Source organism: Heteronotia binoei, chromosome 21, assembly GCF_032191835.1.
Source record: "Heteronotia binoei isolate CCM8104 ecotype False Entrance Well chromosome 21, APGP_CSIRO_Hbin_v1, whole genome shotgun sequence".
In the NCBI taxonomy this organism is placed as follows: Eukaryota; Metazoa; Chordata; class Lepidosauria; order Squamata; family Gekkonidae; genus Heteronotia; species Heteronotia binoei.
The window spans coordinates 57056033-57083443 of record NC_083243.1 but is presented as its reverse complement, the minus strand read 5'-3'; positions in this window follow the sequence as shown (position 1 = coordinate 57083443).

The following is a 27411-nucleotide window of genomic DNA, read 5'->3' as shown; positions in this document are numbered from 1 at the left end:
TGCTATCAACATCCCAGAACTGATGACATCACTTCCGGGTTACGTGGATGGTGACATCAGCATGTCCTTAGATGTCAGCAGAGTCTCTCTCCCACTCCTGGTAAGTTCTTCCCCAACCCCCTACCAGTTTCCAGGAAGGACCTGGTAACCATATGTTGGACAGGAATCTGGGAGATATACATTCAAACTGGTCTTGCTGGAAGACCTTGGGCCAGCTGTTCTCTTCCAGTCTAACTTACCACATGAGGTTGTTGGGTGAACCAAATGAAGGAAAATGAAATATGCCATAATGAGCTTTTTAGAGGATGGGTGGGATAAAAATGTACTTAAAACACTGTGAGGTGAAGCGTGGGATTCTAGAGCTCACACTCACCTCTTGCTTCCGTCTTAGTAAGCAAAAGCACTTCAACTTCATCATGTTATGTTGTCACGCTTAACTAAGAGGCTCATTACCTTTCTATCCACTGATCGTAGCTTTCTGAAGAGCAAAAACACCTTGGCTTTTTACAAAAGAAGCCAACAAACAAAACAAGGTGCTGATTACACTCAAGCTGAAATGTGGTTGTTTTTCCCTTGAAGACCAAAGGCCTTAGGAAAACAAATAGTAGGCATTTAATCAATTGATAAACCAAAATGTTTATGCTCTACCTTTTACAATAAGCTTCAATGGACAGAAGGGTATGGCTCTTCTTAGGACTGCACTGTCAGACTCCTATATTTCAAAACTCCCTTTCCTTCTTTGACTCCCAGTTGCTTTAACTATCCAGAGTCTTTACAGATAAGGAAGATGTATAAGGTTGAGCTACAGCCAGACAGTTGGTCATTTCATCTCAGCATTACTTGTGCTTGCTGAAAGCTGTTCTCCAGTGTCTAAGACACTGCAAGGTCTTTCCCAGCTCCTGCTAGTTAATGTCCTTGAATCAGAGATGGCAGAAACTGAATCAAGGTCTGTGTGTATATGTGCTCTACCACTACTGACTGGCCCCTGTGCCTCAGAGCTGAAGAAACAATATTCCTATGATCTGATGGCAACCATTATGTTCTTCTCCAAGAAAGAAGCATATAATTTCCTTTAACAGTTTTACCTAAACAATTTTGAGAACTCCTGTATTCTGACATACTGCTCCCCCTAAGCTCACACACACCCAGCATGCCGCCTGCTCGCCCACTGCCATGGCCTGTGCCTCCTTCGCTATATATATATCTCGAAGGAGGCACAGGCCATGGCAGCGGGCGAGCAGGCAACATGCTGTGTGTGTGTGTGTGCAAAGGGAAGGGGTGGACAGCAGTGGGCCAGTGGAGGAGGCACAGGCCATGGCGGTGGGCAAGCGGGTGGCACGCTGGTGGGGGTGCAAAGGGAATGGGTGGGTGGCGGCAGGCCAGCAGAGGAGGCACAGGCTGCAGTAGCGGGCAGGCAGATGGTGCGCTGGGGGGAGGGAAGGGAAAGGAGGGTTTGACAGCGGCTGGCGGGTTGGCAGAGGAGGCAGGGAAACTCGTGGAATTTGCGCAAAGGGCTCCTAAAGAGAAGCCCTCCGTGCAAATGGGGCCATCTGGCCCTGTGCCCCCCCCCACCAAATTTCTTACCTTGGGGGCCCCTCCACTCAAAATTTTCTGGCTACAGACCTGTCCATACAGTTTGCCCAACTGTGATGCTTTCCTTCCTTCCAGCTATCCTTCCTAAGTTTTCTCTCACCTTCTGCTCCTTCCTCATGCCAGCCCAACTCAACCAAGACTGAGCTCTGTTCCTCACATCTTTCTCTCTTTCCCTCCCAATGGAACCCCTTTGCTCCACCTCCTTCCAGCTCTTCCAGCACTATTTCCCAATCTTTGGTTCAGGACCTAGAAGTACATCAAGAAAACTCTGAAAGTGCATTGCAGGCCAGTCCTCCCTAATGGCCTCCCCTGCCCTTTGCATTGCTGTCTTTCTCTCCTCTTGCTCCTTGCCAACTTTTCACAGTCATGCCCCCCCTCCTCTTGTGACTGTAACAAGGAGAAAAAAGCCATCAAACAACTAGTGATTCTACAGTAGTAACTGGAAGAAGGGAGGGAAGGCTGGAAATAGGTAGAGAGTTGTTCAGCAGGACATGGGAAAACTAGGGGAAGTGAAAAAGCATACATGGGCTCCATCTTGGTGCTGTTCCTTCAGCAGCCCAACCTCTTGCCCAACCCCCTGCAGTGCCTCATTGTCCAAGATGTACCACAACTGAGCCCCCTTGCTACCAATCCCATTGCCTCCAGCTGCCCTCTTAACACACCTCTTAACCCCATTTTGATGTGCCTCCTCAGATTTTCACTCCAGCTTAGCTAGCAGAGATGGCAGAGAGAGGTCCCTACTCTCAGCCTCAGGAGGCATCCTGTGGTACTCTCCACTTGGAAGAGAAGCCTTGTTCTAACACCTTCTCCCCTATGAGTGACATATTCATGGACAGACTTGGCTGCTGTAACGTAGACATCTTAATTTCCCTGCTCATATAATCAGTAATGTGTGGATTAAATCTTATTAGAACACAAGCACTGATGAAAATATACTCTGGGGGTGGTTAAAGGTGGTATAATGCTCAGCATTTATCAATTTTGAGCAAATAGCTGTTGAGTAGCATCTATCTTCCAATGAATGGTGGTAAAAGTTCTGTCTCCTAAATTTAGATGGGAACTAGGGGTGATTTCACAGCTTGTACCATGCTAGCCCTTTACCCTGTACTGAGGGTGAAAACTAGGCCATTTTATATGATTTACCTGCGTGAATATTTCTGGCTTGTACAAAAAGAAATACAACATCCTGTCATGTGTGATGAATTCAACCAATTGTGCTATCTCAATAAGCAAAATGTGACATTTTTCTACATAGTTTCCTGTATAGAATAATATTTCTGTAGGAAAAGCAAAATGTGTGAAGTGGCTTCTAGAAGAACGAACTTCAGTGCTGAACTTGAGGCAAGGCTTTGACCTGTATTTTGGAAACTAAGACCTGATGGTGGAAACAGTATTTTCCATGTTTTTTCTTCATTGTATATGCATGCTGATTGATAAAGAATCAAGTGAAACTTGTCCTAATGGTTACTAGAGTAAGTTTCTTAAGACTCTTAAAGGAGATTAGAGGGAGTAATGGAGAAGAGGAGGGCAGTCAAAGACTGAAATGCAGAAGTTGTATACTTGGGAATACCACTAGCCACCAGCGAGCCTGCAGCAGACGTGGACTATTGCACCCTTCCTAAATCTTCGTTCGCGAAGCCAAGCCGAGAGAGAGACCACTAGCTTGGGATTCATAGTAGGATACGACATTCTTGGTTTCTCAAAGTCATCTGATCCATAGGTGCAAACTATGGAGGGGGGGGGCCTCTGGGGTGGCAGCCCCCCCCCCAATTTTTTACATTGGGAGCTAAGCTCCCACCCCGGGCAATACTCCTTTGAAATGATCCTCTTCAAAGGCATGTGAAGCGGTAAAGTGCTTCCCTCTGTGCTGCCAAGAAGAAGTCAGAGGTGTGTCTTTTTCACCTTCTTACAAATGCTAATTGAGCTACAGACTGCAGACAATGCATAGATAAATAAACATTCCCCTTCTCTCCCCTCCCAGGAAGACTGTCTCTGGGAAAAGCTGTTTTGAATAGGCCTTACTATACCTGTTTCCTCCTGCACCTCAGAAAGATCATTCTCATACCTTCGTAGAATAAAGAGTTTTCTACGGTCAAGCATGAGACAGGATGGGCTCAATCACTTGGCTCTTCTTCATGGACATAAACATTTCTCAGGAAATTGATCTTAATATTATGAGTTCATTCAAAGAGCATCTATTAGAAAAAACACATTCAGTGTCAGTTAAGTACAGGGGTTTCTGAATAGCAGTACCTTAACAGATGTGTTATGCTTAGATGAAGCAATCTTTAAGGTTTGCCACAAATCATGCAACACGTGGCAACTACTGGGGTGGGGAGGTGGGATATGACAGGAGAAGATGCTTGTGGGAGCAGAAGGGGTAACGGGATTGGGAGAATATTTGAATGTACTGTAATTTCTAAAAGTAATTTCTAAAGAAACAGTTTGCGTTGTTAATTAAAAGTTATTTCAGCTGTCTGAAGATCATTTGTTGAAGCCAAATGTGTTTTGCAAGTTGAACCTAAAGAGCAGAAATTTACCATGCACAGGAATGCAGTAATTTCCCATAAATTGAATCATGTGATTTTCATTAATGATTTGTTCTGAATATCTGTTGTTTTTAAGGTGGAATTTCTAAGCAATGTTCTAAGGAAAGGAAAAGAAAGGTCCCCTGTGCAAGCACCAGTCATTTTCGACTCTGGGGTGACATCGCATCACAACATTTTCACGGCAGACTTTTTTTATGAGGTGGTTTGCCATTGCTTTTCCCAGTCATCTACCTAGTGTTCTAAGAGGGTAAGGTATATAAAATCCTAGGTGGTATGGGGCCATGGGCCATGGGCACTGTTCTAAATTGCCTCAAAATGTACTCACTCTGTAGGATATGAATTTGAAGTGAGAAGAACATTGCCACTAACTCTGAACTTTGTACATCGCTCAGAAATTGAGTGCCCAGAAACTGTTTTGTATTCTGCCCTGGGTCAGAGACCCATGAATTTATCAAACAAAGGTATCTGTGATGCCATAGTTTTGTCAATTTCAGTACAATCGTACTTTATTAGTGAGGCAGAAACAAGGCATGTAAGTGAACATCCAGGGAAACTTATAAAATGTCCCTCCTAAAGCTTTTCTGTATTGCCTTTTACTGTCAAATTTGTGACCATTGGTTTGTCCTATGCACATGATATGTATATTTGCAGATCTTAAAGTGACTATTGTAAAAAACAAAAACAGGACACACCAAGAGACCTCTGAGATACCACTACAACCACTGGCCAACTCCCACCTTTTCCTGGGTTTGGCCTGGTCCATGGGCATTGTTGGGGGGTGCACCCTAAATTTATGGGGAGGGAGCTTCTCCATAAATTCATTGGTAGTGATAATGGAGGCCCCTCCCTGTAATGTCACTCGCTCCTCCCTATGATGTCATTGGATCAAATGCCTCTGGCTGGGCCCCAGCCCCCCCCCCCGGGAAATTGAAAAATCTATGCCCCTGATCTGATCGGCCACTGTAGAAAATGGAATGCTGGATTAGAGAAGTGCTGAGGTCATAGTTCACCTAGGGTGTAAGAAAACTTGAGTCAACCCTGGATGGGTCACCGTACCAAATAAATTTGGACATGGGTCACCATGTCAAAAAGGCTGGGAACTAGTGCTCTAAAGCCCATCTTTTTCCTATCAACTGGGGACACCACACTTGACTGCTCACAGTTCAGCTCTACTGTGGTATCTATGAATAGAACACATTTGGATTCTTACCCTTGGAATTGTTTTGTTCCAATTGCGTTTAAATTTGCCTCTTTTCTTGCCTTTCTGTAATCCTTTTTTACAGCTATTAAAATTGATATTTTGTTTCATGATTTGCCTCTCCTTAATATTGTTTTTGTATACACAGACATATGATCTTAAACCCAGGATTGGGGATCTACTACCTCTTTGTAGGGCCCGTAAAATGGAGCTGTTCAAGCAAACCTTTGAGTGAGGCAGCAGACACCCATAGAGTCTGGCCACCCTTGCTGCAGTATTCCATCCTCTATCGAGCCTCCTGAGATACCATCAGTCCCAGCTTTGTTTGTATTATGGCCCAATTAATTGTCTTCCACCTGAAATGGAGTAATTTTGGTTATTTTATTGTTTTTATTATTTTAACCACTTAAATTCATTGCTAGTTTCTAATTGTTCACTGTTACTTGTTTAAATTTGTTGTAATCCGCCCCGAGCCCATCTGCAGGACAAGGTGGAATAGAAATTTAAATAAATAAATAAAGGCACTGTGTAGTTCCCCCTTGGTTCCTGGGTAACAACTAGGTTGAATATAGCTTGTATTTCCTTCCTGTATATGCAATTATTGTGTGTACAAAAGGGACGGAAGAGAGGTTTGGAGGCTAGACCAGGAGTGTCAAACATGCAGTTCAGAGGCCGAATCAGGCCCCCAGAGGCCGAATCAGGCCCCCGAACTGGCTGTCATCTGCTTCCTTCTCTCTATATTTTGCTTCCTTCTGCATAACAGCTTGCTTTGCAAGGCTTGCAAAATTGCACAGGAGCTACAGAGCAAAACTTCTATTTTCTCCATTGGCTGAGGCTCCTCCCTTGTGGAGGAAGGGGGGGAGAAATAGCTTGCTTTTCCAGGCTCTGTCAATTGCACAGCAGAGCTACTGAGCCAAACCTCTCTTCCTTCTATTGGCTGAGGCTCCCCCCCAGTCCCCTGGGGAAGGAAGGAAAGAACCAGAGCTTCCTTTGCCCAGTTCCCTGGATCTCATAGGAGAAATACAAAGAAAGCATCTTTAAGGCCAATGAGTGCTAAGCATGTTTAAAGTTTTTTAAAATATATATTTGTGTTTGTGTTCTTTATAAAATTTATATCTCTGCTAATCTTAAATAGGTACACACATGGTCCGGCCCAACAAGGTCTCATTTAAGTCAGTTCCAGCCCTCGTAATAAATGAGTTCGACACCCTTGGGCTAGACCATTCTATACTGGAAGTAAACAGGATTTTAAAAAATGCATTTGTAGCCAGGTTTCCTCTGAGCAATATGCTTTTCCATCCTCCCTAACGATGAGCTCTGCTAAAGATATATAGCACAGTGCAGATTGTGCAATTCAGATACATGTTGAACCAGTGCAAATCAACTAGTACTGAGTGACCCTAGATTGCAGAGGAAGTGTTTGGCTATAAGAGGCATCATCTTCTGGCATCATCATCAATAGGGAAGCTTCATGACTTTGATTTCTATAAAAATGAGCAAAATGAACAGATCCACCGCTCATGCCACTCAGAGTATTTCCAGAGGTGGCCAAAGAAATTTTGATTCCTGAGTAACAAAATCCAAATGATGTTTTTTTCCTATAGTGAAAAAAAAAAGATAATTAGCAATGTGTTGACCACTGATGGTAATTCAGAAATCTGCCCGTCATATGATCACCTCTCTTCTTTCTTATTTGACCTTCCTTTCCAAGAAAAAAAAAAGAGAGACCACAGGATATTGCTGACTGTAAGGAAGCATGTTGTCATGTTCTAAACATTCTGTTACTTTAATTCCCTATTGATTTCAGGTAGATGATTGGAATGAATGTGTAATTAAAAAAGTAAATGACTCTTGTGGACACAGTAAAAAAGCCGTATTTGCTGCTCAAAGGTGTTTAATGCCTAAAGCAGTAGTACAAGCAAGCTTCAACATTTATGTGCACTTGTGCTCTTACAACAATGAAGTCAGCTGCAAACTACAAATGATGCAGTATTATACCCATTTTGGCCTATCAAGGTCCTATATTTTAGGTTCAGTCTGCAGTCCAAGGGACTACACAGAGTGATTGAACTATAGAGAGTTTTGTGAGGGCTGGAAATCAGTCTCACTGACTTTTGTGATGTCCTCTTTAGCTACTACCTTTAAAGCTGTTAGTGGGAAAACTGGTGGGACTTGTAGATTCATTAAGGGTCCATACACCTGCCCCGCCCGTCATCTGCACACTGGCTATACATCAAGTTTTCTGTTTGCAACAGAGATGTTGAACTTTTTAAAAAAATTATATTCTTGACAAGGTGCTTTTGAAACTTGGATATTTCAAAAGCTCAAAGGCATCGTGAAAGGAAAGGAAAAATTAGAAGTAGCAGTACACCTCCTTATCAGGCCACAAGCAAGGTTTGGAGAGGGGTTGGGGATCAAGTCACATGAAACAAAGCTCAGGTGTCCCTTAAATGGTTTTTGACAGATGTACAATTTACCTTAGTTCTCAGGTGCTAGATCAAGACACAAGGAAAAGTGGCTTTAGCCTTACCTCCTGCACCTTTTCTTCTGACCAGAAGTACCCCTGAGGAGTTGCTATTTGTCCACTGGGGACACTTGCATGTACTGATGGTCATGTGCATATTTGCACAGTGGGGCAACAGTAGTTTTGCAGACTATTTCAGGTTGAGAAAACAGCACAATTGAAAAGCTGAAGCCTCTTTCCTTCATGCTTACATGGTCCAAACCCAAATTGAGCCCCCACAACCTGGTAATAGAGTTCTCAGAACTGAACTCCAGGCATACATCTGCCCACACACCTGAGGTTTAGCAGGATTTGGGTGAACTCCCATAAAAGGCAGTAATTTTAACAATCCAGAATCCATCTAACTTGAGTGTTTCATGTACCTCTCCCTTTGTGCTATGAGCTGGCAATTATTTAAAAACACTAACATCTGGACTGGAGCCATTCATTCATAAGTTTTTTATGCTTCCTCTTCAGAGTCCTGCTCAAATATTCTCAGGCTTACATCTAAGAAAGAGAGAAGCCCTGCTTGTTGGTTGAGATGCTGGAGGCGCAGTGACGGTTCTTCACTTGAGGAGTCTGAACCTCTAGTCTTAAGGACCAAGTCAAATGTTAAATCCTCTTCTTCCTGGTAACTTAAAAAAATGCTTCACTGAAGACTGGACCTTGAGTAACCTTGAAAAATGTTGGATTTTTGGGACAAGGAGGCTAATACACTTCAACTTAGGACTCTCAGAGATGCTGTCCAAAGTGTCTCAAAACTGAGGCCAGATGGCATCTGGAATGACAGTCTGGAAAGAAAAGGAAAGGTCCCCTGTACAAGCACCAGTCGTTTCCAACTTTGGGGTGACATTGCTTTCACAACGATTTCACAGTAGACTTTTTACGGGGTGGTTTGCCATTGCCTTCCCCAGTCATCTACACTTTAGTCATCTACACTCATTTTACTGACCTCAGAAGGATGGAAGGCTGAGTCAGCCTCGAGATGGCTACCTGAAAACCCAGCTACTGCCAGGGATCAAACTCAGGTCATGAGCAGAACTTAGGACTGCTGCAGTACTGCAGCTTTAACACTCTGCAAAGGCAATGGCAAACCACCCCGTAAAAAGTCTGGTGTGAAAACGTTGTAAAAGCAACGTCACCCCAGAGTCAGAAATGACTGATGCTTGCACAGGGGACCATTCCTTCCCTTGACAGTCTGGACCACTAACTTAAACCTTTATCACCTATGAGCATCAGTTTTTGTTGTTGCTGCGCTTTTTGTTGGTTTAATTAGAATGATGAAATATCATGGTGAAAATGAAAGCAAAAAGGGAAGAAAAGAAAGTGTGTCAGTGTGTCGGAAAGTCTCTCTAATGTCAGCTGAATCCTGTGTTTATGTTGTTAGCATTGCTGCTAAGTCAAGACATTCATTGATAAAGTATTTCAATTAACTATAAAGACTCACACAGCTAATCAGTTACAACTGACGTACATTTGGGCTAAATACCTATAATTACAGTTGTTTCACACCTGAGTCCCTGTATTGATGTTGTGTAACAAGCAGTCCTGATTGCTGACATCAGCCCACTTAATGTGCCTGCATTTATGTCATAATCAGATAAAATCAAATATAGAGTTAATAGTAAAACTTCTAAAACACAACACACAATCCACCCACAACATTTCCTTCACAAGCCTGCTTGAAATGAATGGAAGCTGTACAGAGAGAAATCCCCAGAGGATTGTGCCCACAATTGCTAAAGAGTCTGTGCACATCCAAAAAGAGAGAGAGAGAGAGAGAGAGAGAGAGAGTGTGGCAAAGGTAAGTGATTCTGGGGGAAAAAGAAGAAAAACTCCTTTCAAGTATATTATTAAAGAATCCACTAACATTATTTTGTGCTCCTTCCAATCCAGCATTAGATGTGCGATTTCTCACCCTGTGAAATGAATGGGAATAACCTTGTTGCAAAGGCCAGCTTTAATTTTAAACAGGAATTAAATGACTACATGATTTATCCTGCCCAGGACATTGAAACTGTCATCTTTGGTTGCTACCATTCAGTCCTCCTTCACATCTGCCAGGGGTAGGGTTGTCATCTCCAGGTAGTGGCTGGAGATCTAAAGGATTACAACTGGTCTCCAGATAAAAGAAATCAGTTCCCCTGGAGAAAATGGCTGCTTTGGAAGGTAGACACTATGGCATTATACCCCACTGGGGTTCTCTCCTCCCCAAACCCTATCCTCCCCAAGCTCCATCCCCAAAATCTCCAGGAATTCCACAATCCAGAGCTGACAACCCTAACTAGGAGCCATTTGGAGCCTCTTCCCTATGAGAATTCCACATAGTTAAGGATTGTATGTATTATGAATACTGGGATTGAGGTCAGGCCCACCTGATTTGCACTGCATAAGAGGGAGATAAATAATTTGGTGGGAAGCGTGCATGTGGTTTGCCCTTATGACACAGGAGAGCTGAGAGCTACCAAAGGCCTCGGATAAGGAATCCCTCTGCATTCCCATTAACATTTGAGCCCTGATCATAGTCAGAAGAACACGCACATCATGTTTGATTAAAAAAAACTATGCTACTACTATCCTCTATCAGTGGTTTTCTGGGTATCTGCAGTGATTTGCCCCCCCCTCCCAGAATCTTGTGCCCCTAGTCCTACCTTTCCACAGCTTTGTTCCTGCATGATTACTAAAAACACAAACCTGCCACAGTGTGTTGGCAATGCATGCAGGACTGGGTACATATTTATAACAAAGTCCTTACCATTGAATGGAGAATGGTCAGGAACTGGGGAAATGTGGTTCAGTTCATGGTTCATTGAAGTGCCCCATTCACAAGCCTTGGACCATCACAATTTTTAGCTGCCTAATCAATTTCTGAAGTTCATGAGGTAGAAGAACATCCCCCCAGCATGCTAGAAACACCAAACCCACAAGGGATCTCTGGATGACTCCACCTTCAAGTTTGATGAAGACTGGATTTACGGGGTCTGAATTACAGCCCCCCCCCAAAAAGAAGGTGCCCCTAGGAAAGAGCTTTCTGGGGAAATGACCACCTGCCATTACTAGGATGGGCACAAACTGCATTTTTGCAGTTCATATCAGTTCATGGGTTGTGGCTGAACCACAAATCAAACCACGAACTGAACTATGAACTAATACGACCTGGAAGATTAGTTCGCAAATTGAACTGGTTCGTATTAGTTTGTGACACCTACTTTTTGCTACCCTTTCTGTGCCTGTCAAAATTACAGCTGACTTGTGGTAATTTTGACAGGCACAGGTTCAGGAAGTTCGGGAGTGTATAGAACACATCCTGTGCAAGCTGTTGTTGTTCAGTCGCAGAGTCAAGTCCTACTCTTTGTGACCCCATGGACAAAGTCACACCAGGCCCTCCTGTCTTCCACTATCCTTCAAAGTCTGCTCAGATTTTTGTTAGTTACATCAGTAATGCTGTCCAGCCATCTCATCTTTTGCCGTCCCCTTCTTTTGCCTTCTGTCTTTCCCAGCATCAGGATCTTCTCCAGTGAGTGCTCCCTTCTCATTTGGTGGCCAAAGTATTTGAGCTTCAGCATCTGACCTTCCAGGGAACAGTCAGGTTGATTTCCCTTAGGACTGACTGATTGGATCTTCTTGCAGTCCAAGGGACTCTCGAGATCTTTCTCCTGCACCACAGCTCAAAAGCATCTATTCTTCTGTGCTTGGCAAGCTAGAGACACCAAATTTAGGGGGAGAGTGTAGAGGAGCATCCAGGGGAGGTTTGCTGTGAAATTGGTGTCTCTAGCTTGCACAGGATACATTCTATACACTCCTGAACCTCTTGAACCTGCACCTGTCAAAATGATGGAGGTTCAGGAATGTATAAAATGGATCCTGTGCAAACTAGAGACATCAAAGTTTCAGAGGACCTCCCATGGATGTTCCTCACCATGCCTTCCAAGTTGTTGCTTTGAAGTTCTGTAAACATTTTGATTGAGTGGAGACAGTCTGTCTGGAAATATTTCCATTCAAGAACTGTCAGGAACCATCACAAACCTACAGAAGCAGCTTAAAATTTTAGGGGAAGTGCATGCTGGGTGACCTGCCATAAACTTGACTTCATGAAGTATGAACTGGCCAAAATTCATCACAAACTTTAGTTCATGAGCTTGTTTGTGCGCATCCCTACTTACCATTAAATATCCATATCTACCATATTATGGGCAGAACTGAATTAACAACAGGGTATAGCTGAGAAACTACTGAGATCCTTCCCCATCTGAGTTACTTTAGCACTCTCCCCCCTCCTCGCCTTGCCACTCAGTGATGAAAATGAGTTGGGTTTTCTGAAGCCCTGATCTGTTCTGTTCCTGCCCACTTTCACTAGCACCTGAAGCTTATGGCCTTACAAGATGCCTAAACCCTGGATCATTCAATAGACATGCTGAAGAAACTCTATCTCATTCTATTGTCTATCTGATGCACATGCACACTAATTTTTCCACTCACTATGCTTGTAGCAAAAAACTTTCCCAGTTCACATTCCAAAAGATATTTTACTCCCAGCTGAATTTGGATGTCTTTTGGGGGGGGGGGGCAGGGGAGATGTTCCACATCATCATCGTTGCTGTTGTCGTCATCATCATCATTTTGTGGTGGCAATAACCATTATGTTTCTCAGTACTAAAATAGCAAGCACCTGAAAACATAACTTTCACATGAGGCAGAATGTTTCTTTTAAGTAGACTCCCACCTTCCTTTTGCATATCAAAGAACTCACACAAGTTATAAAGCTATAATTTTCATTTTTAATTTAAAGCAATAAAAACTGTGTTTTGAACCTAATATATTTGAAAACTAACAGACTCTCATAACTTTTGAAGAAAAAATGTATCCAGTTAATAATTTTTAATTTTGTTTGCATTGGGGGTATTTTTGTACTCCAAAAACCTGTCTCTTGGGAGAGAGGTAAATATTTTCCAGGTTACCAGAAAAAGTCATCAGGTTGTCAGGAAGAGTATCTTTCCAGAACACTTACAATGCTTCCCTGTACCAGTATTTCCTGTCTAAGAAAAACCTCATGGGGTATTTTTGTGCCCCAATATGTTACATGGATGAGGTGGGAAAGCACCCCAAAAGTCAAAATCAGATTTCTGGGGTTATTTGGAACCCTAGATCCCTTTTTTGTTTACAGAAATACAACTGTAAGCAGCTGCATTTTTGAGGCTTTATTTACTACTGTGTAGGTTACAAAGAGCAGGTGAAGGACAAAATTTTAGAGACAATTCTTTGTGCCTTATACCAAAAAAAGTGCAACCGGGGTGAAAATCTCCTCCAACATCAATAGTAGGGTAGAATCGAATAGGGATTGGGCAACAGTGCTAAGTAAATAGTACCTATTCTATTTATTTATTTTTTAAAAAAATTATTTGGCTTGGTGATACTTCTCAACTTCAAGTAAAGCTGCAAGGCAATGTAACGGTTTTGAAACTGTACATTTGAGATCTTGGTATTTGTAAATTAGTATATGGATGAAAGATATTTTTCTTGCCCAAAAGGAAAGAATATTCTTTTTTAACCTTCTTCCTCTCAAGAACTACAATGACTATTCTATTTTCAGTGCTTGATCAGATGTCTAGAACATTTTTGGTTGAATGAGAACTGGTGGAGGTATAGATCTGAGATATATTTACAGTGCCTGAAGCTGAAGTGTTCACATCATTTATATGGCTGAAAGTCTGTCAGATTGTGCATCGTGCCAACAGTCACGAAGCTTCTCTAAATATATGCAACATCGTTCTGATTCATTTAAATATCCCATGTCATTTAATGGAAGCATTGGTACAAATGTTTCTATTCACAGTCAAATGTAGCTCATTTAACAAAAGGTTTCTGGTATATTAATGTACCAGAGCCGTGGAGAGTGATTTTTCATTCTATCCTTCAAACTTCTGCTATTCTATTGCTATTCTGCTTTGCTCCTTTTTTTGCCTCCAACTATACAGGGCTGCCTTTTGTGCTTTAATGTCTTCCTGCCAACCATTAGCGGTAAAATACATTTTCTTGCAACTCTGCCTTTTGTATTTTCCTGCTTCCTCTTCTGCTTTGCAGCTAGAGTTGCGTATATTGGTTCTGTTTAATTAAATGTAATGTACAAGGAAGAGGGAAAAATACATCGCCATAATTGAAAGAGATTTCACTTACCTTTTGAAAATTTTAATAATCTCTATTAACTCTAATTTGTTTGAATTAATCCTTTTGACATTTGATATCAGTAAATAATACCTATAACACAATGAGGCCAATGTGCTGTTTATTTTTATATCAAGATGATTCATCTGAAGTTAGAGAAAGAATGATAGCAGGGATTGTGTGTGGAGATGTATCAGCAGGCCACACACAGACAAAAGAAGTGAAAATAGTTATCAGATCAGTCAGTGAATGAATGTGTGGATTCATTAATTGCACATCATAAAATGCTTTCTTTTAATTGCCTGCCACAGAAAACATGTTCTCCTGTATGTTCTCTTACATTCTTTACACTCTATAGATAAGGTTTGCTGAATCTCCTTTTGTGTCCTGACGTGAGATGTACTAGGTACCTTTGCTGAGGAACAGTTTCCTTCCACTCCACTCCCCAGAGGAATCTGCCAGGACTCCCCTTCCAAGCAAGATTTTTATTCAAAGAGTCTTCCAGACATTGTGATATAATTTAGAACAGTCTCTTTCTTTCTTTCTTTCTTTCTTTCTTTCTTTCTTTCTTTCTTTCTTTCTTTCTTTCTTTCTTTCTTTCTTTCTTTCTTTCTTTCTTTCTTTCTTTCTTTCTTTCTTTCTTTCTTTCTTTCTTTCTTTCTTTCTTTCTTTCTTTCTTTTTTTCTTTCTTTCTTTCTTTCTTATGATGTATCATTTTTAAAATTGTGTTTCAGTGTATTATTATTTTTATTATGACAGCCATTTTCTGTATAAATGTACAGAGAAGTAAAAATACAGTCTTAAAAATAATTGGAATGGTGGCTTGTGTAAGGGATGTGAAAGTGATCTATAACCATTCTCCGTTGAAGTAACATCTTCAGGCTGGTTTTCTATACGACAAAGGAGTTAATTTTGTGTAAATGGAGAGCTTTTCCCCTTTGTTAAATAGTATTTCAATATCACTTGCACTGAGAGTTTTTAAAGTTTATTTTAATTGGTCAACTACTTGAACAGGAATTCCCAACAACATGTTTTCCAGATGAAAACCAGACACTGTGCATAGTGCTTGGCACTGTGAGGAAGAAGCAAAGGAAGCTCTATGTAAGCAATCTGCAGTGGCCACTCCAGCAGAAATAATGATTTTTGGAATGCTCACACTTTCAGATATTCGTATCTCTTTTGCCATATGCAGATTTCCTGTGTTAAATGCACGTACATCATTGTTTTTATTGGTATTGTTTTTAATAATGTTATAGAAATCTAGCTTTCTAATACAGGTTTCATGATTTAAAACTCATCCCATCCAGATTTTTTTCATTGGAGGTAGGTAGAGTACCTCAAATGAAATTGGGAGAGGATATGCATATAATGGAATAATAATGCTAGATAGACAGACAGACCAGTAGGTAGGTAGAAAATCTATCCATCTTGTTTCAGCTTTTTTCAGGGATCTCTCTTTTTTTCACCAGGTCACAGTTTTGGCTAACTAGCTCCCCACCCACATTCCTCTATACACAGTTAGCAAAATCATGTGATTCTGTACCAATGCACAAAAAAGTTACCTTCCCAGATAGAAAAAAGTTTGAGCATAGTGGCACCTTTAAGACCAACAAAGTTTAATTCTGGGTGTAAGTTGTCACATGCATGCACACTTCTTTAGTTATCTGAAGGTATCTGAAGAAGTGTACATGCACACTAAAGCTTATACCCAGAATTAACCTTCATTGGTCTTAAAGGTGCCACTGGGATCAAACTTTGTTCTATTGCTTCATACCAGCACAGCTATGCAGCTCAGTTTACAGCAGAGTTGCAAGGTGAGTTGTAGCTATCTACTAAAAGAGCACGTAATAAGAAATCAAACACATTCTCTAATGAACTAATGAAAACTCCTATAGCCAATCACTAATCTATTAAAATCAATGGATTAGTAATGTGAATTAGTAATGGATTAGTAACATGAACATATCAACATACTGCGTGCCATTCTCACTTTCAAAACAATTCTAACTGCTGGCTGGACCTCATTACTTATCCATTCCATAGTTGTTCAGACGAAATAAGAAAAAAAATAAGTGCTGTTTCCAGCTTTTTCCCAGACCTATTTCTGTCTTAATTTGAAATGGTTGCATGGAACTGAGCAATGAAAACAAAAACTAAAGTATGACATCAGAGAACATTAATGGTTTGCCTACTATCACTTGGCATTATGTAGAAATCATGTCTTACAGATCTCCAAGCCTTGGAATGATTTCTATATACAAAGCCAAATGGTGCTATGCAAGTTTCCAAGACACACATAAAGGCCAAACTAAAGGAACAAGATATCTCTACACATCTTTAAACAGAGTGCATTCTTGTACCGCTATAATTGGTAAATTGTTCCTGTGATTCTTGATTTCATGATTTAAGTATGTGTAACTAAATTATTGTGAGCTATGGTCAGGACAATTAAATCTGATCCAGTTCTAAAAAACAAAGCCTGCTCCATCAGAACTGTTGTTCTATACATTTGCAGATGCATGCTAATGTATCTGATTAATTGATCAAAACTCATAGGATTCAGCAACCAGGACTTCTTTCTTTGATGTGAGGACAATCTTGATTTGTATGTGTTATGAAAATTATTCATGTCAGAATGTCTGTTCACACTGAAAATTATGTCACTGCTGCTTGCTTGAACAGGTTTAAATAAATAAGGAATGCATAAGATCCCACAGAACCAGATTACAATTTTGTACTGTTTATGTGAGTGCTGAATGATCAAAATTACATTTGGTATCTGAGAATTCATTACAATCCAAAATAAATGTGTATAGAAACTAACATATGTTCAGTTTCTTCCCAGCCTACATAAAGATATAAATTTGGATTAAGCATGTAAAATCTTTCTTGAAGCAAATTTATCCTATATTCAGGCTATTTATTTAGCTATGATACTTTCTAATGGAATAACCTTTTTTCCTAGACAATAATGGAGAACTTGCCCAAGGAACTAAAATGCTGTTTTTCTATTAGTCTAGTGTTCCCTTTTGTATAAATGTATTTAAAGGTATGATTTGTGAGTATATTAATACTTAAGTGTAATGTTAAAGCGCTAAAGTATTGTTCCCTAAAACAGATAACACAAATGTGTGTGTCTATGTCTACATGAAGATAGATGGATAGATTTATTGTGATATCTTTTGTGCAATTTCAGTGAAAATCCAAATAACTGGAAGTAATATTTGCATAACACATATTCTTCTATTTAAATGCTTCTTTTCATTAAAATATATATTAAAAATTAACTGGATATTTGCCTTGCTTTCTGCATTAACTATCATATAGTTTGAAATTTAGATGATGAGTCTGAAATTGTTTTTCTCCAGTGGAGTGTAGAAATGAATAACAGCAAAAATGTTTTTATCCTATAGATATTTGTCTGAAACTAACCAAAACTTATTTGGGATTTGATTTTTAGAGGTCCCTTTACTCTCTTCAAATAACAAGCAGATCCATGATGCAAAGTACTTTGTCTCTAGAAGCTAAAGTCCTTATACTCCCTCTGCCTAATTAATCCCATTCCAAAATGCCATTCACTTTTTTCCAATAAAGGTGGCTCTGTCCAGGGTGACTATGCACATTTATGATAGAAAGACAGACATTTCTTAATATTACCTATTTTGAAAGCAATAATAAACAATAAGCACATAATTTTAATACAGAACTTTTTCTCATGCTGAATCATTTTTGTCATCTTTAAATAAGACCTATGTCCAATTGTTTTTTAAAAGAACAATTTCCAATATAGTATTTAATGATTTAAAGAACTACAAAAGAGCCAAAACAGGACTGTGTTCATAATATTTACAAGTGCAAATGTAAAGGGAACTTTGCCATAGTTTTGTTTTTTGAGTTTTATTCTTTTTAGGGGAAAAATGCCAGTATTAAATTGGCAATATATATTGCAAAATTGATTTTAACCAGAATATGAAGCATTTTGGAACAAATTGTGTCTTATTGGTTTGTACTAATTTTGAGGTGAAAACACCAGATCGTAGTCCCTTTCAAGTCCTGTACAAACAACGAATTATGCATACCTGCTGGAGCCAAATGACTTACAAGTTAGCGGTTATTAAAATATGCTATTTTTACTTTATGAATCAAATGTGAAGCACAAATATTCTCAGAGAAGAAGAAAAATGTGAGTACATTTCCTCCATCTACTACCAAAATCTTGGCTTCAGAGGATAAAATAGGGAGTTAAATCTGATGCTATTTGAGGATATTAAGCAAAGTGCCAATATTGCCTTTATCTAACTTTGCTCAGGATATGTTTAATATAGACATAATTGATGCAATATAGCACTTCATTATTTGTAATGCATTAACTCAACTGCTTTAGCATGAGGGGCTGACAGAAAAAGGAAAAAACAGTTATCTTGTAAATAAAAAGCACATGAAATTACAATAAAATCCACACTGAAGATCCACTTTCAAATAGTAAATACAGCTAGATAATGTGCAGCCTGATCCACAGCCCAGTTAATCCTGAAGTACTTGGATTTCAGCCAATTTTGTCCCATTTGTTTCAGTGGGACTAAATCAACATAAGTAAGTCCAACCGCTTTTGACATAACTTGGGTATGTGTGGCTTGCCTTAGAAGAATAAAATAAGATGCCAAGCAAATAGGACCACAATCAGGAATGGTCAATGGCTTATTCTGTTCTTTGGCAAAAGACCTTCAGGCCTCCTTTCATTTGATATTGGAAAGATTCATTGTGATGCCTCTAAATTTTGAATGACTAAAATGTTTATCTTCTGGCTGGTTTCTGCATTAAGCTAAGCATGTGGGAAATGTTTACTCTAAAGCTCAGTTAGAATACGGCCATAAGAAATGTTGCAGAGCGGCCAGGGCTGACTAGAGCTAATTAACTGCAATGCCCCAGTTCTTGTTCTCATTTTAAGCAAGGACATACTACACAATACCTTTTATCTGGCTTTCAATTGAGAGTTTCTTTTTAAAAACAGATGAACACTTTTGGGGTTCCCAAAATTCCAAGCCATTTTCTCCTGGCAATGTTAATAATTCATCTCAGTGCTTATTTGAAGTTAGAGTAATTATTTAGACTTCAGAAAATCTTATACATAGAAAATCACACATAGAAACCTATCTACTGGTTTTCTGAATCACCATTAAATGCCTCTTTCTTCAGAATATGACCAATATAAGAATTGATTTTCATTTTTTCTTTTCTTTTTGAAAAGGCTTGATTCTGTAGTTTATTGAACGTGCCTCTTGCTTAATCATCCAATCTCTGGCTGAAAATTAAAAGCAAACATTTTAGAGCCCAAGTTGGAACAAAGAATTTCCCTCTGAAAACCAAGAAATCCAAGAAGCTTTATGAAATCTTTAGGGATTTATAATAACCTGCAGATACACCTAGACATTGTAGGGGGCCCAGCACTCTAAGATACTTGAATATGCTTCTAGTTTTTACTTTTTCTAATTCTATGTCTTTGACTCAATGTCTCCTATGCAAAAACAATACAACAATATTTAGAGAATCTTTGTATAAGTTTTATACTGAAGGTATACATCTCCCAAATGAGACAAAGCAAGAACTAAAAGTATATGCCAGTATTTTTGAGTGTTGTGTTTTCAACAATTTCTGGGAATATCTCTGCAAAGGACATCAGTGCTTTTCAGTGTCTCATATGGCAAACGTAAGCATATTTGCCTGACTGCAATAGTAGCTATCATAATAAAGAAACAAGTTTCCAGACTGGGATCTTTTGCAACAGGATTCAGTGGGCTGAAGGCAACAAGTCAGTATACATGTGTAACCCTGTTCCCATTCTATGAAATTTCCCATTTATGCCCCTCTATTATGCGTGAATTGTGCTGCTGTGGTCAATATAACTTATGGTACCCTACTGAAGAGTTGTCTTCCTCTTCCATTTGGGCTAGATCTTTTTCAGGAATTGCATTGATTTTTTTTTTGCATGAACTTCTGGAGAAAGTACATAGGTTCTTTGCCTGTTTTCAAGAAGGCATGCAAGCCTATTATCTTCCAAAGTGCCTTCTGCTGAGATTGCTGTTGGAATTACTGGGAAGGAAAGTGTTAAAGAAATAATGTTACTGTTGGTTAGTTGTCCTTATAGTGATGTTTGATGGCTTGTTTTATAATCTCATTGTATTCTTCTGTAATATTGACATTTTGTTGGGAGAAAGGTTTAAATATACAAATAAATGTGTAAGAGTGAACAACATAGCATGCACCTAACCATCTATACCAACAATTCTCTAAATCCGTGTGGCTGAATGAAATCAAGTGCTGTTGAGTGTAACAGACTTTGTTTCTGCATTATGTCCTCAGTGTTATGTAGATATATTCATGAGTTTAATTAAGCAATTGATCAATCTGTGCAGTCCAGTTCAGTGCATGCTTACTCAGAAGTAAATCCAACTGGAATTATTCCCTAGTTAGTGTGCATGCCAGCACTAGTTGATTAATTGGTAGATGCCAATTTATTTATTTGAATTTTATTTACTTTATTTATATTTTGCCTTTCACCCCAATGGTGACCCAAAGTAGCTTGTACCATTCTCCTCCCCTCTGTTTTAACCCCACAACAACCCTGTGTGGTAGGTTAGGCTGAGAGTGTGTGCCTGGTCCAAGGTCACCCACCAAGCTTCCACAGCACAAGTGGGGATTCAAACCTGGGTTTCCCAGATTCTTGTCTGGCACTTTAACCACTACATCATCAGTGAAGTTGAGAGTTAAGGGTGTGTGATTTTTTGTGGAAGCACTTTGGGGCTTTTTGAATTTGTGCAGTGCTGGATGAAAAGGAAATTGTTAAAGTTAGTATATCCTTCTGAAAAAATGGGGGAGTTTTTATTGATTACAGTCTAAACTATCATACTCTTATTTCAGTATCTCTTTAAAAAACCTTCTGTTGAGGCATTGGTAATAGGATAAGTTGCTCACAGTGCCATCCTAAGAACACTTTCCTGAAATCAAGTCCCATAAATTAAATGAGACTTGCTTCCAAGTAAACATAACTGTTCTCTCAGAAGGCAGGAGACTGATCAACTGAAAAAATAATCTCTGATCAGGTGACCTCTTTAATTATTTCATACTGGGGCTGATAGAAATATTTTACTGTTTCAACAGATGAAATGCAAAATACGAAAGGTTGCATCTTTGACTGAAATAATTTCTGTTAGTGGAAGGGCATGCAAACTGATTTTTAAAAGCTATATATAATTTCTCAACAAAGTATTTTTATCAGCTATAAAATGAAAACTGTAGCTTACTGATGCAAGCATACTGAATAAAGGCTGAATGGCAAAACTTTTACTGCCAAACTATATAGACAACTACTGCTGGTCCATTCCTTGAAACAGTTGTTTTATAATATCTTCAGGCGACATTATATTGAACATAAGTGATCTGCTTTTTGTAGTCAAATTTCACATCCTGGAGTTCCAGTGTGTTCATTATTTCAGTTTCAATAGCTGGTAATTTATCTTTGACATCAATCAAAATGTGTTTGATGTGCTAGGAAATTCCAGTTTGGTCATTCATAGTATCCCGGGGGGGGGGGGGAGAGATCCTCACTTTTCTTTACACACCTGTGGAGTGTTTCTCAAAAAAGGGGTTTCCAGGGCCCCAGTGTAACTTATCTAACAGTAAACTTCTTCCAGTTACACTTTTATAATATTCTGTGTAGTATATCTATTTATGTGATTTAGTGGGGGAAATGTGGGGGCTTAGCTAGGTTGGACAGAAATCCCCAAACAGTCAAAATAATTACATGACAAGATTGATTCTGAACTAAACAAGATGCATTACTGTAGTTTAACAAGAGGCAATAAGTTAGTCAGAATGACTGATCAGCAAGCTCATCATTTAATTGGCTGTGCAATCCTAACCACAGTAATCCCTGTCTGAGCCCACTGAAGTCAATGCACTTAGAAAGGTATAACTTGGCTTAGTATGGCACTGTGAATCACTGATTAGCATCATTGTTTAAGAAGAGAATGGCTCATCAATTAGTTTTCTGAATTCTCTACTCTTAGGAATTGAGTACAAGTATGAGGAAAGGCCATCATACAATGTTCCCTTCTATTTGTGTACATAATAAAATATTATGCTGCCTTGTCCCATATCCCAAATTTACCATCATGCGTCCATCGTGAGGAGGAGAAAGAGATACTAGCAGCAGCAGCAACTCTAACAGCACCTTAGAGACCAACAGTGTTTGGGAGGTCTGACCTGTTGAGAGCCTAAGCTCCCGTCATCAGGAGCAGATATGATGATGTGACTGAAAGAAGGGGTCTAGGGTTAAAGTAGGAAGGGGTGCTCCAAACCTATATCACTCTCAGAACAACTTCTCTTTGTCCTTCTCAAATTATCTGTAATTTTACAATAGCCATATAACAGCCACATCATGCTTTACATTAATGAAAACAAAGACAACAAGAAGCTGAAGTACAAACAAAGAGAACCTGCACACTTTACTGAGTACATGAAAAAGTACAGAGTGAACAATAAGGCAAGGTCCAAAAGAGTATTGGCTTTTGGTTCTTTACCTGTGGTTCATTAACTTTGGCCCTGTTCAGCCTTAGGGGATCTGGAAGAACTTCTCTTGGGTTGAATTGGTGAACTAGCCATTAAAACGAGCTATTGGACATAAGCAACATAAAAACCTATGCATAACATAGAAGCAGTTGTAAGATAAAATCCCTCATTAAAAGATGTGTTTTGGCCTGTTGTCTAAAAAGTAAGTAAAGCAGGCACCAGGCAAGCCTCAAAGAGGATGTCATTCCAGAGGTGAGGTGCCACCACAGCTGCCACCTGCCACCTGCCTCAACTCTGGAGATGGGGGCACAGAAAGCAGGGTTTGAGAGACAGATCTTAACTGGAGGGCTGGACAATATGGAAGGAGGTGGTTCTTCAAGTACCCTAGTCCCAAGCAGTTTATGGCCTTAGAGTTCAGAAGTAACCCTTTCTGTGGCCAGAAACAGATGGGTAAACAGTGCAGATCTGTACTTTATAAACAGGCCCTAAATTCTAACACACAGAATTACTGAAGTGTTGTTCCAGTGTCAACTGTAATGTGCCCATCATCCTTAAATCATCTTCAATCCTTGTTCTTTGCCTCAGCAGTGAGTAGGCTCCTAAAAAGGATTTCTGAGACCAAGGGCTTGATACTGAGTGCACCTCCCAAATCCTTGTTTCTTCTCACAGCCTTCCATTTCATTTGGGGCCATTTCAACAGGCTTGTTAATAACCCTCACCCAGCAGAATCTGAGCTTTTGTGTGGTAATTTGTGCTTTTAAGATCTTGCCAATCTTGAGCTTGCTTCCAACAGTATTCTGCTTCAAATCAGACCAGCCTACTCCACAACTGCAGAATTCAGATTAGATTGCCTTCCCATTTTGAGCACTCTTTGTATTGCAGAAAATATCAGCAGAAACCAGAGTCTCTTCCATGAACCACATTCTGCTCCTTGCCTCATTTATGTATCAATTCACATTTATGTCAGAATGGAGCAATAGAAACATCCATTCAGTTCTACACAAGAATGTCCTGCATTTCATTTCCAGCACTTTGCTTGTGATTGCCTGAGTTTCTCCAAGCTTGTGTGCGTCATGTGCCATCAAGTCGCTTTCAACCCTATGTTGGCAACCCTATGAATTAAAGATCTCCAAAAGGTCCTATCACTAACAACATTACTCAGATCTTGCAAACTGAGGGCCATGGGTTCCTTTATTGAGTTAATCCATTTCATGTTGGGTTTTGCTCTTTTCCTACTGCCTTCAGCTTTTCCTACAGGCTCAAATTTTAGCTCAAACATAAGAATTTCCGGTTTGCCATTCCTTAATCAGAACTTGACAATGTTTTAAGTTTGTCACATATCAAAAAGGTCTCTTTTGAACCATCAGCTTTGATAGTGCTTTAACCCTATTATAATCTGTGATGCTGCCCCTTGTGGCCTGAGTAAAGCTAGATAGCTAAAGTGGTCCTTGTGACAGACAGGAGAAGATTCTGCCGTCTTTTCTTCCCTATTCAGCTTGGAGCGATCAGATATGAAATACTGGATGGAATGCTGGAGTAGGGGGGTGGGACACTGAGAGTTTAATATCCAACAACCAACTGGAAAAATGAAGTTGGGTTCTGGATCTGGAGGGAGAAGAGATAGTCAGAGAGTCCAATAGGGACTTTAGAGTACAGTTTAGATAGGCAGGGTTTGGGTGCTGTTCCTATAAAAGAACAGTGAAGTCTGCTTACTGTTTACACAACTGAGACTCTTAAGAGTTCATATTTTATAACCACTAAGCACAGAGTTCAACTGCTTCAGACCAACACGGCTGCCCTCTTGGATCTCTCAGCTTTAGTTACTTGTATCATCTATCATACTAGAGTGGAAAGACATTAAATGTCACGTTTACAAATTTACTAAACTTAACTGTTTGTCACCCTTGACTGCTCATCAACCTATATAACCCAAGGGAAATGTTATATGATTCAGGGGAAAGGGGTCTTGATTGGTATCTACTGTGCCCTCTGTTTTAAGGATACCCTGTGTAAAGGGCGGGGGGGGGGGGGAATCCACTTTGCCTCAGACTCCTAAAGCTGGTGAATCTCTAGTAGATAAAAAGAGTGAGAATAATGAGACTGAAGGACTTGTTTTAGGGTGGTTAAAATTAAAAGTGAAAGGCCTGCATCAGGGGTTGTGATGGTCATATTCCCCACTGTCTGTATTCTGGGTAAAAATGGAAAAAGGAAATTATACCAGCTCATCAGTATTCTACATCTGCTTATTTTAGCAGGATAGTGTTTCATATTGTCATTCCTTGGATGATGTTGTTGTTGTTAACCACCCTCCCTGGAGGGCTCACAGTCATTAGAATACAAGGATTAAAATACAATACAAATAATAATTAAAACAGTAGATCAGTATAGTGCAATGTGCATCATCTAGTTATCAATGGCCTACAGCAATCAAGAACCAAAGAATTTGCTGTGCGGCTTTGTTTCTGTTAGTATTTCCTGCCAGTTCCTTAGGGATGTTTGTGTAGCATCCCTAAACAGTCTGAGACCATTATATGGGGGACTGGCACTATCACTATAATCCCCTTTGTACATTGTTCTCATCATCATGCAACTTATTGGTGATGCCAGACCCCCTGAGCGGTGTGCTTGGCTACTGCCAAGAAAAGCGCCTTTTCCACCTTGGCCCTGTCCTGGAGGAATGCCTTGCTTGACAACATTAGAGCCCCATGGGACCGTTCCAAGCTTCTGCAGAGCTTGCAAGTCAGTCTTGTTCAGGGAGACCTTCTTCTGATCTTGTTCTGTTGGCCTGCCTGGAACTCATCCACTCATTCATGTCTCTATATTTATTGATTATTTATGAGTGGCCAGTGTATGCTTTTACTATCTTATATACATTTCGCCTTATATATTACGTATTTTATATGCAATTGTTTTATTGTTGTAATCTGCCCTGAGCCTTTGGGAAAGGGCAGAATAGAAATCAAATAGATAAATAAAATAGGAGGGAATTATCCTTCCTTCAAGAATCATTTCTCAGCCCTTTATCATTTCATAGCTCAAGATTCCAGATCCACAGTTCCAGTTGACAAATATGGTGTCAATGCATTTCTAATAATATCAATACTAATACTTATACCCAGTTCACACATGCAGGAGAATGGGGTGGTAATGAGCTAGCAAACATAGAAGAATAAACTGAATGACTTGTGACTGCAGGTGATAGACTCCGCACTACACTTTCCATTATGTTAAAAAAACAACAACATGTAAATAGAAGACTAGGGTTTGCATTCTCTCTGTTTGCCCTCCTCACTGTTCACTGCAGAGACTATCCTCTGCTGTGGAGTATGTTCCTCTCATACTAAAATCTAAAAAAGAACTAGAGCTTTATGGTAGAGCCACAACTATCCAGGAAAGATGTCAATAGCAATTGAAATACATCAAGCTGGTAAAAAAATGAGACAAGCACACTTATCATTTCTGAATCAATAGTCTGGTTCCCCATTCCTCATTCACAATTCATAAGTAATAAAATTAAGCTGGAACACTATAGCCAGCAAGTATAAAGTCCACTGATGTCATCATTTGACCAGCAATGCAGCACTATCATAAAAACTGACTGTAGGTAATTTCTGTTCCTCCACCTTTCTTTATTGCAGCACTGCACAGCTTATTGCCTACCAAGAAAAATGCAGCTCACTCACTAGCTATCTATTGTGGCCTGTTTTTAACAGTCGCCTCGCTTTTGTAACTCCAAAGAAGCAGCAAAAGTGAGAAGTTGATCAAGCCCCTTGAGGGCTGCTGTAAAGCTCTAGTGTGCAACATTTAGCTAAGTGGGTCACATGTTGTGAAGGCATGGTCTCCTGGCTCTAACTGCACAAGCGTCTAAAGGATTTTTACTTGCTGTTCTCTGGTGTGTATTTTTTTTAATTGTCATGTTGTGACTATATGCATTTCAGGTTCATAGTTGTTACTGTTTCCTTGAAAAAGAGACCAACATTTCTTTCCTATTTTGTGATTATCAGGAGAAACATGACACCTAATACAATTTATATGTAGCATCTGGGAACAGACTATCTAATACAGGGGTGTCAAACATGCGGTCCAGGGGCCGAACAGGCCCTTGGGGGGCTCTTATCAGGCCCCTGAGCAACTGGCTGTCATCTGCTTCCTTCTCCCTCTCTGTTTCCTTCTGCATCACAGCTTGCTTTGCAAGACTTGCTCAATCACACAGGAGCTACAGAGCAGAACCTCTATTTTCTCAATTGGCTGAGGCTCCACCCTTGGGGACAAAGGGGGGAGGCAAAGCTTTCTTTGCCAGGCTCTCACAATCACACAGCAAAGCTACTGAGCCAAGCCTTTCTTCCTTCTATTGGCTGAGGCTCCTTCCTTTCCTGGTCCCCTGGAGAAGAAGGGAAAGAGCTAGAGTTTCCTTTGCCCAGTTCCCTGTATCCCCTGGGAGAGATACAAAGAAAGCACCTTTAAAACCAATGAGTGCTAATGTTTTAAGTTTTTTTTTAAAAAAAATATTTAATTGTGTTTGTGTCTTTTATAAAGTTTATATCTCTGCTACCTAATCTTAAATAGGTACACACATGGCCCAGCCCAACCTGACATGGCTCAGCCCAACAAGATCTCACTTATGTCAGATACGTCCCTCATAACAAATTAGTTTGATGCACCTGTTCTAATGTCTACTTCCCATTCTAAGAACTAGTGTGGATTCCACTAGAAATTATGCAATCAGAAGAGTTTAATCTTTCAATTTAATCTCTGACATTTTCTATCCTTCCTTTTGTTCATTAATCCTATTCATCATCATTGTATTCATTGCATATTTTCCCTGTTAGCATTCTGCT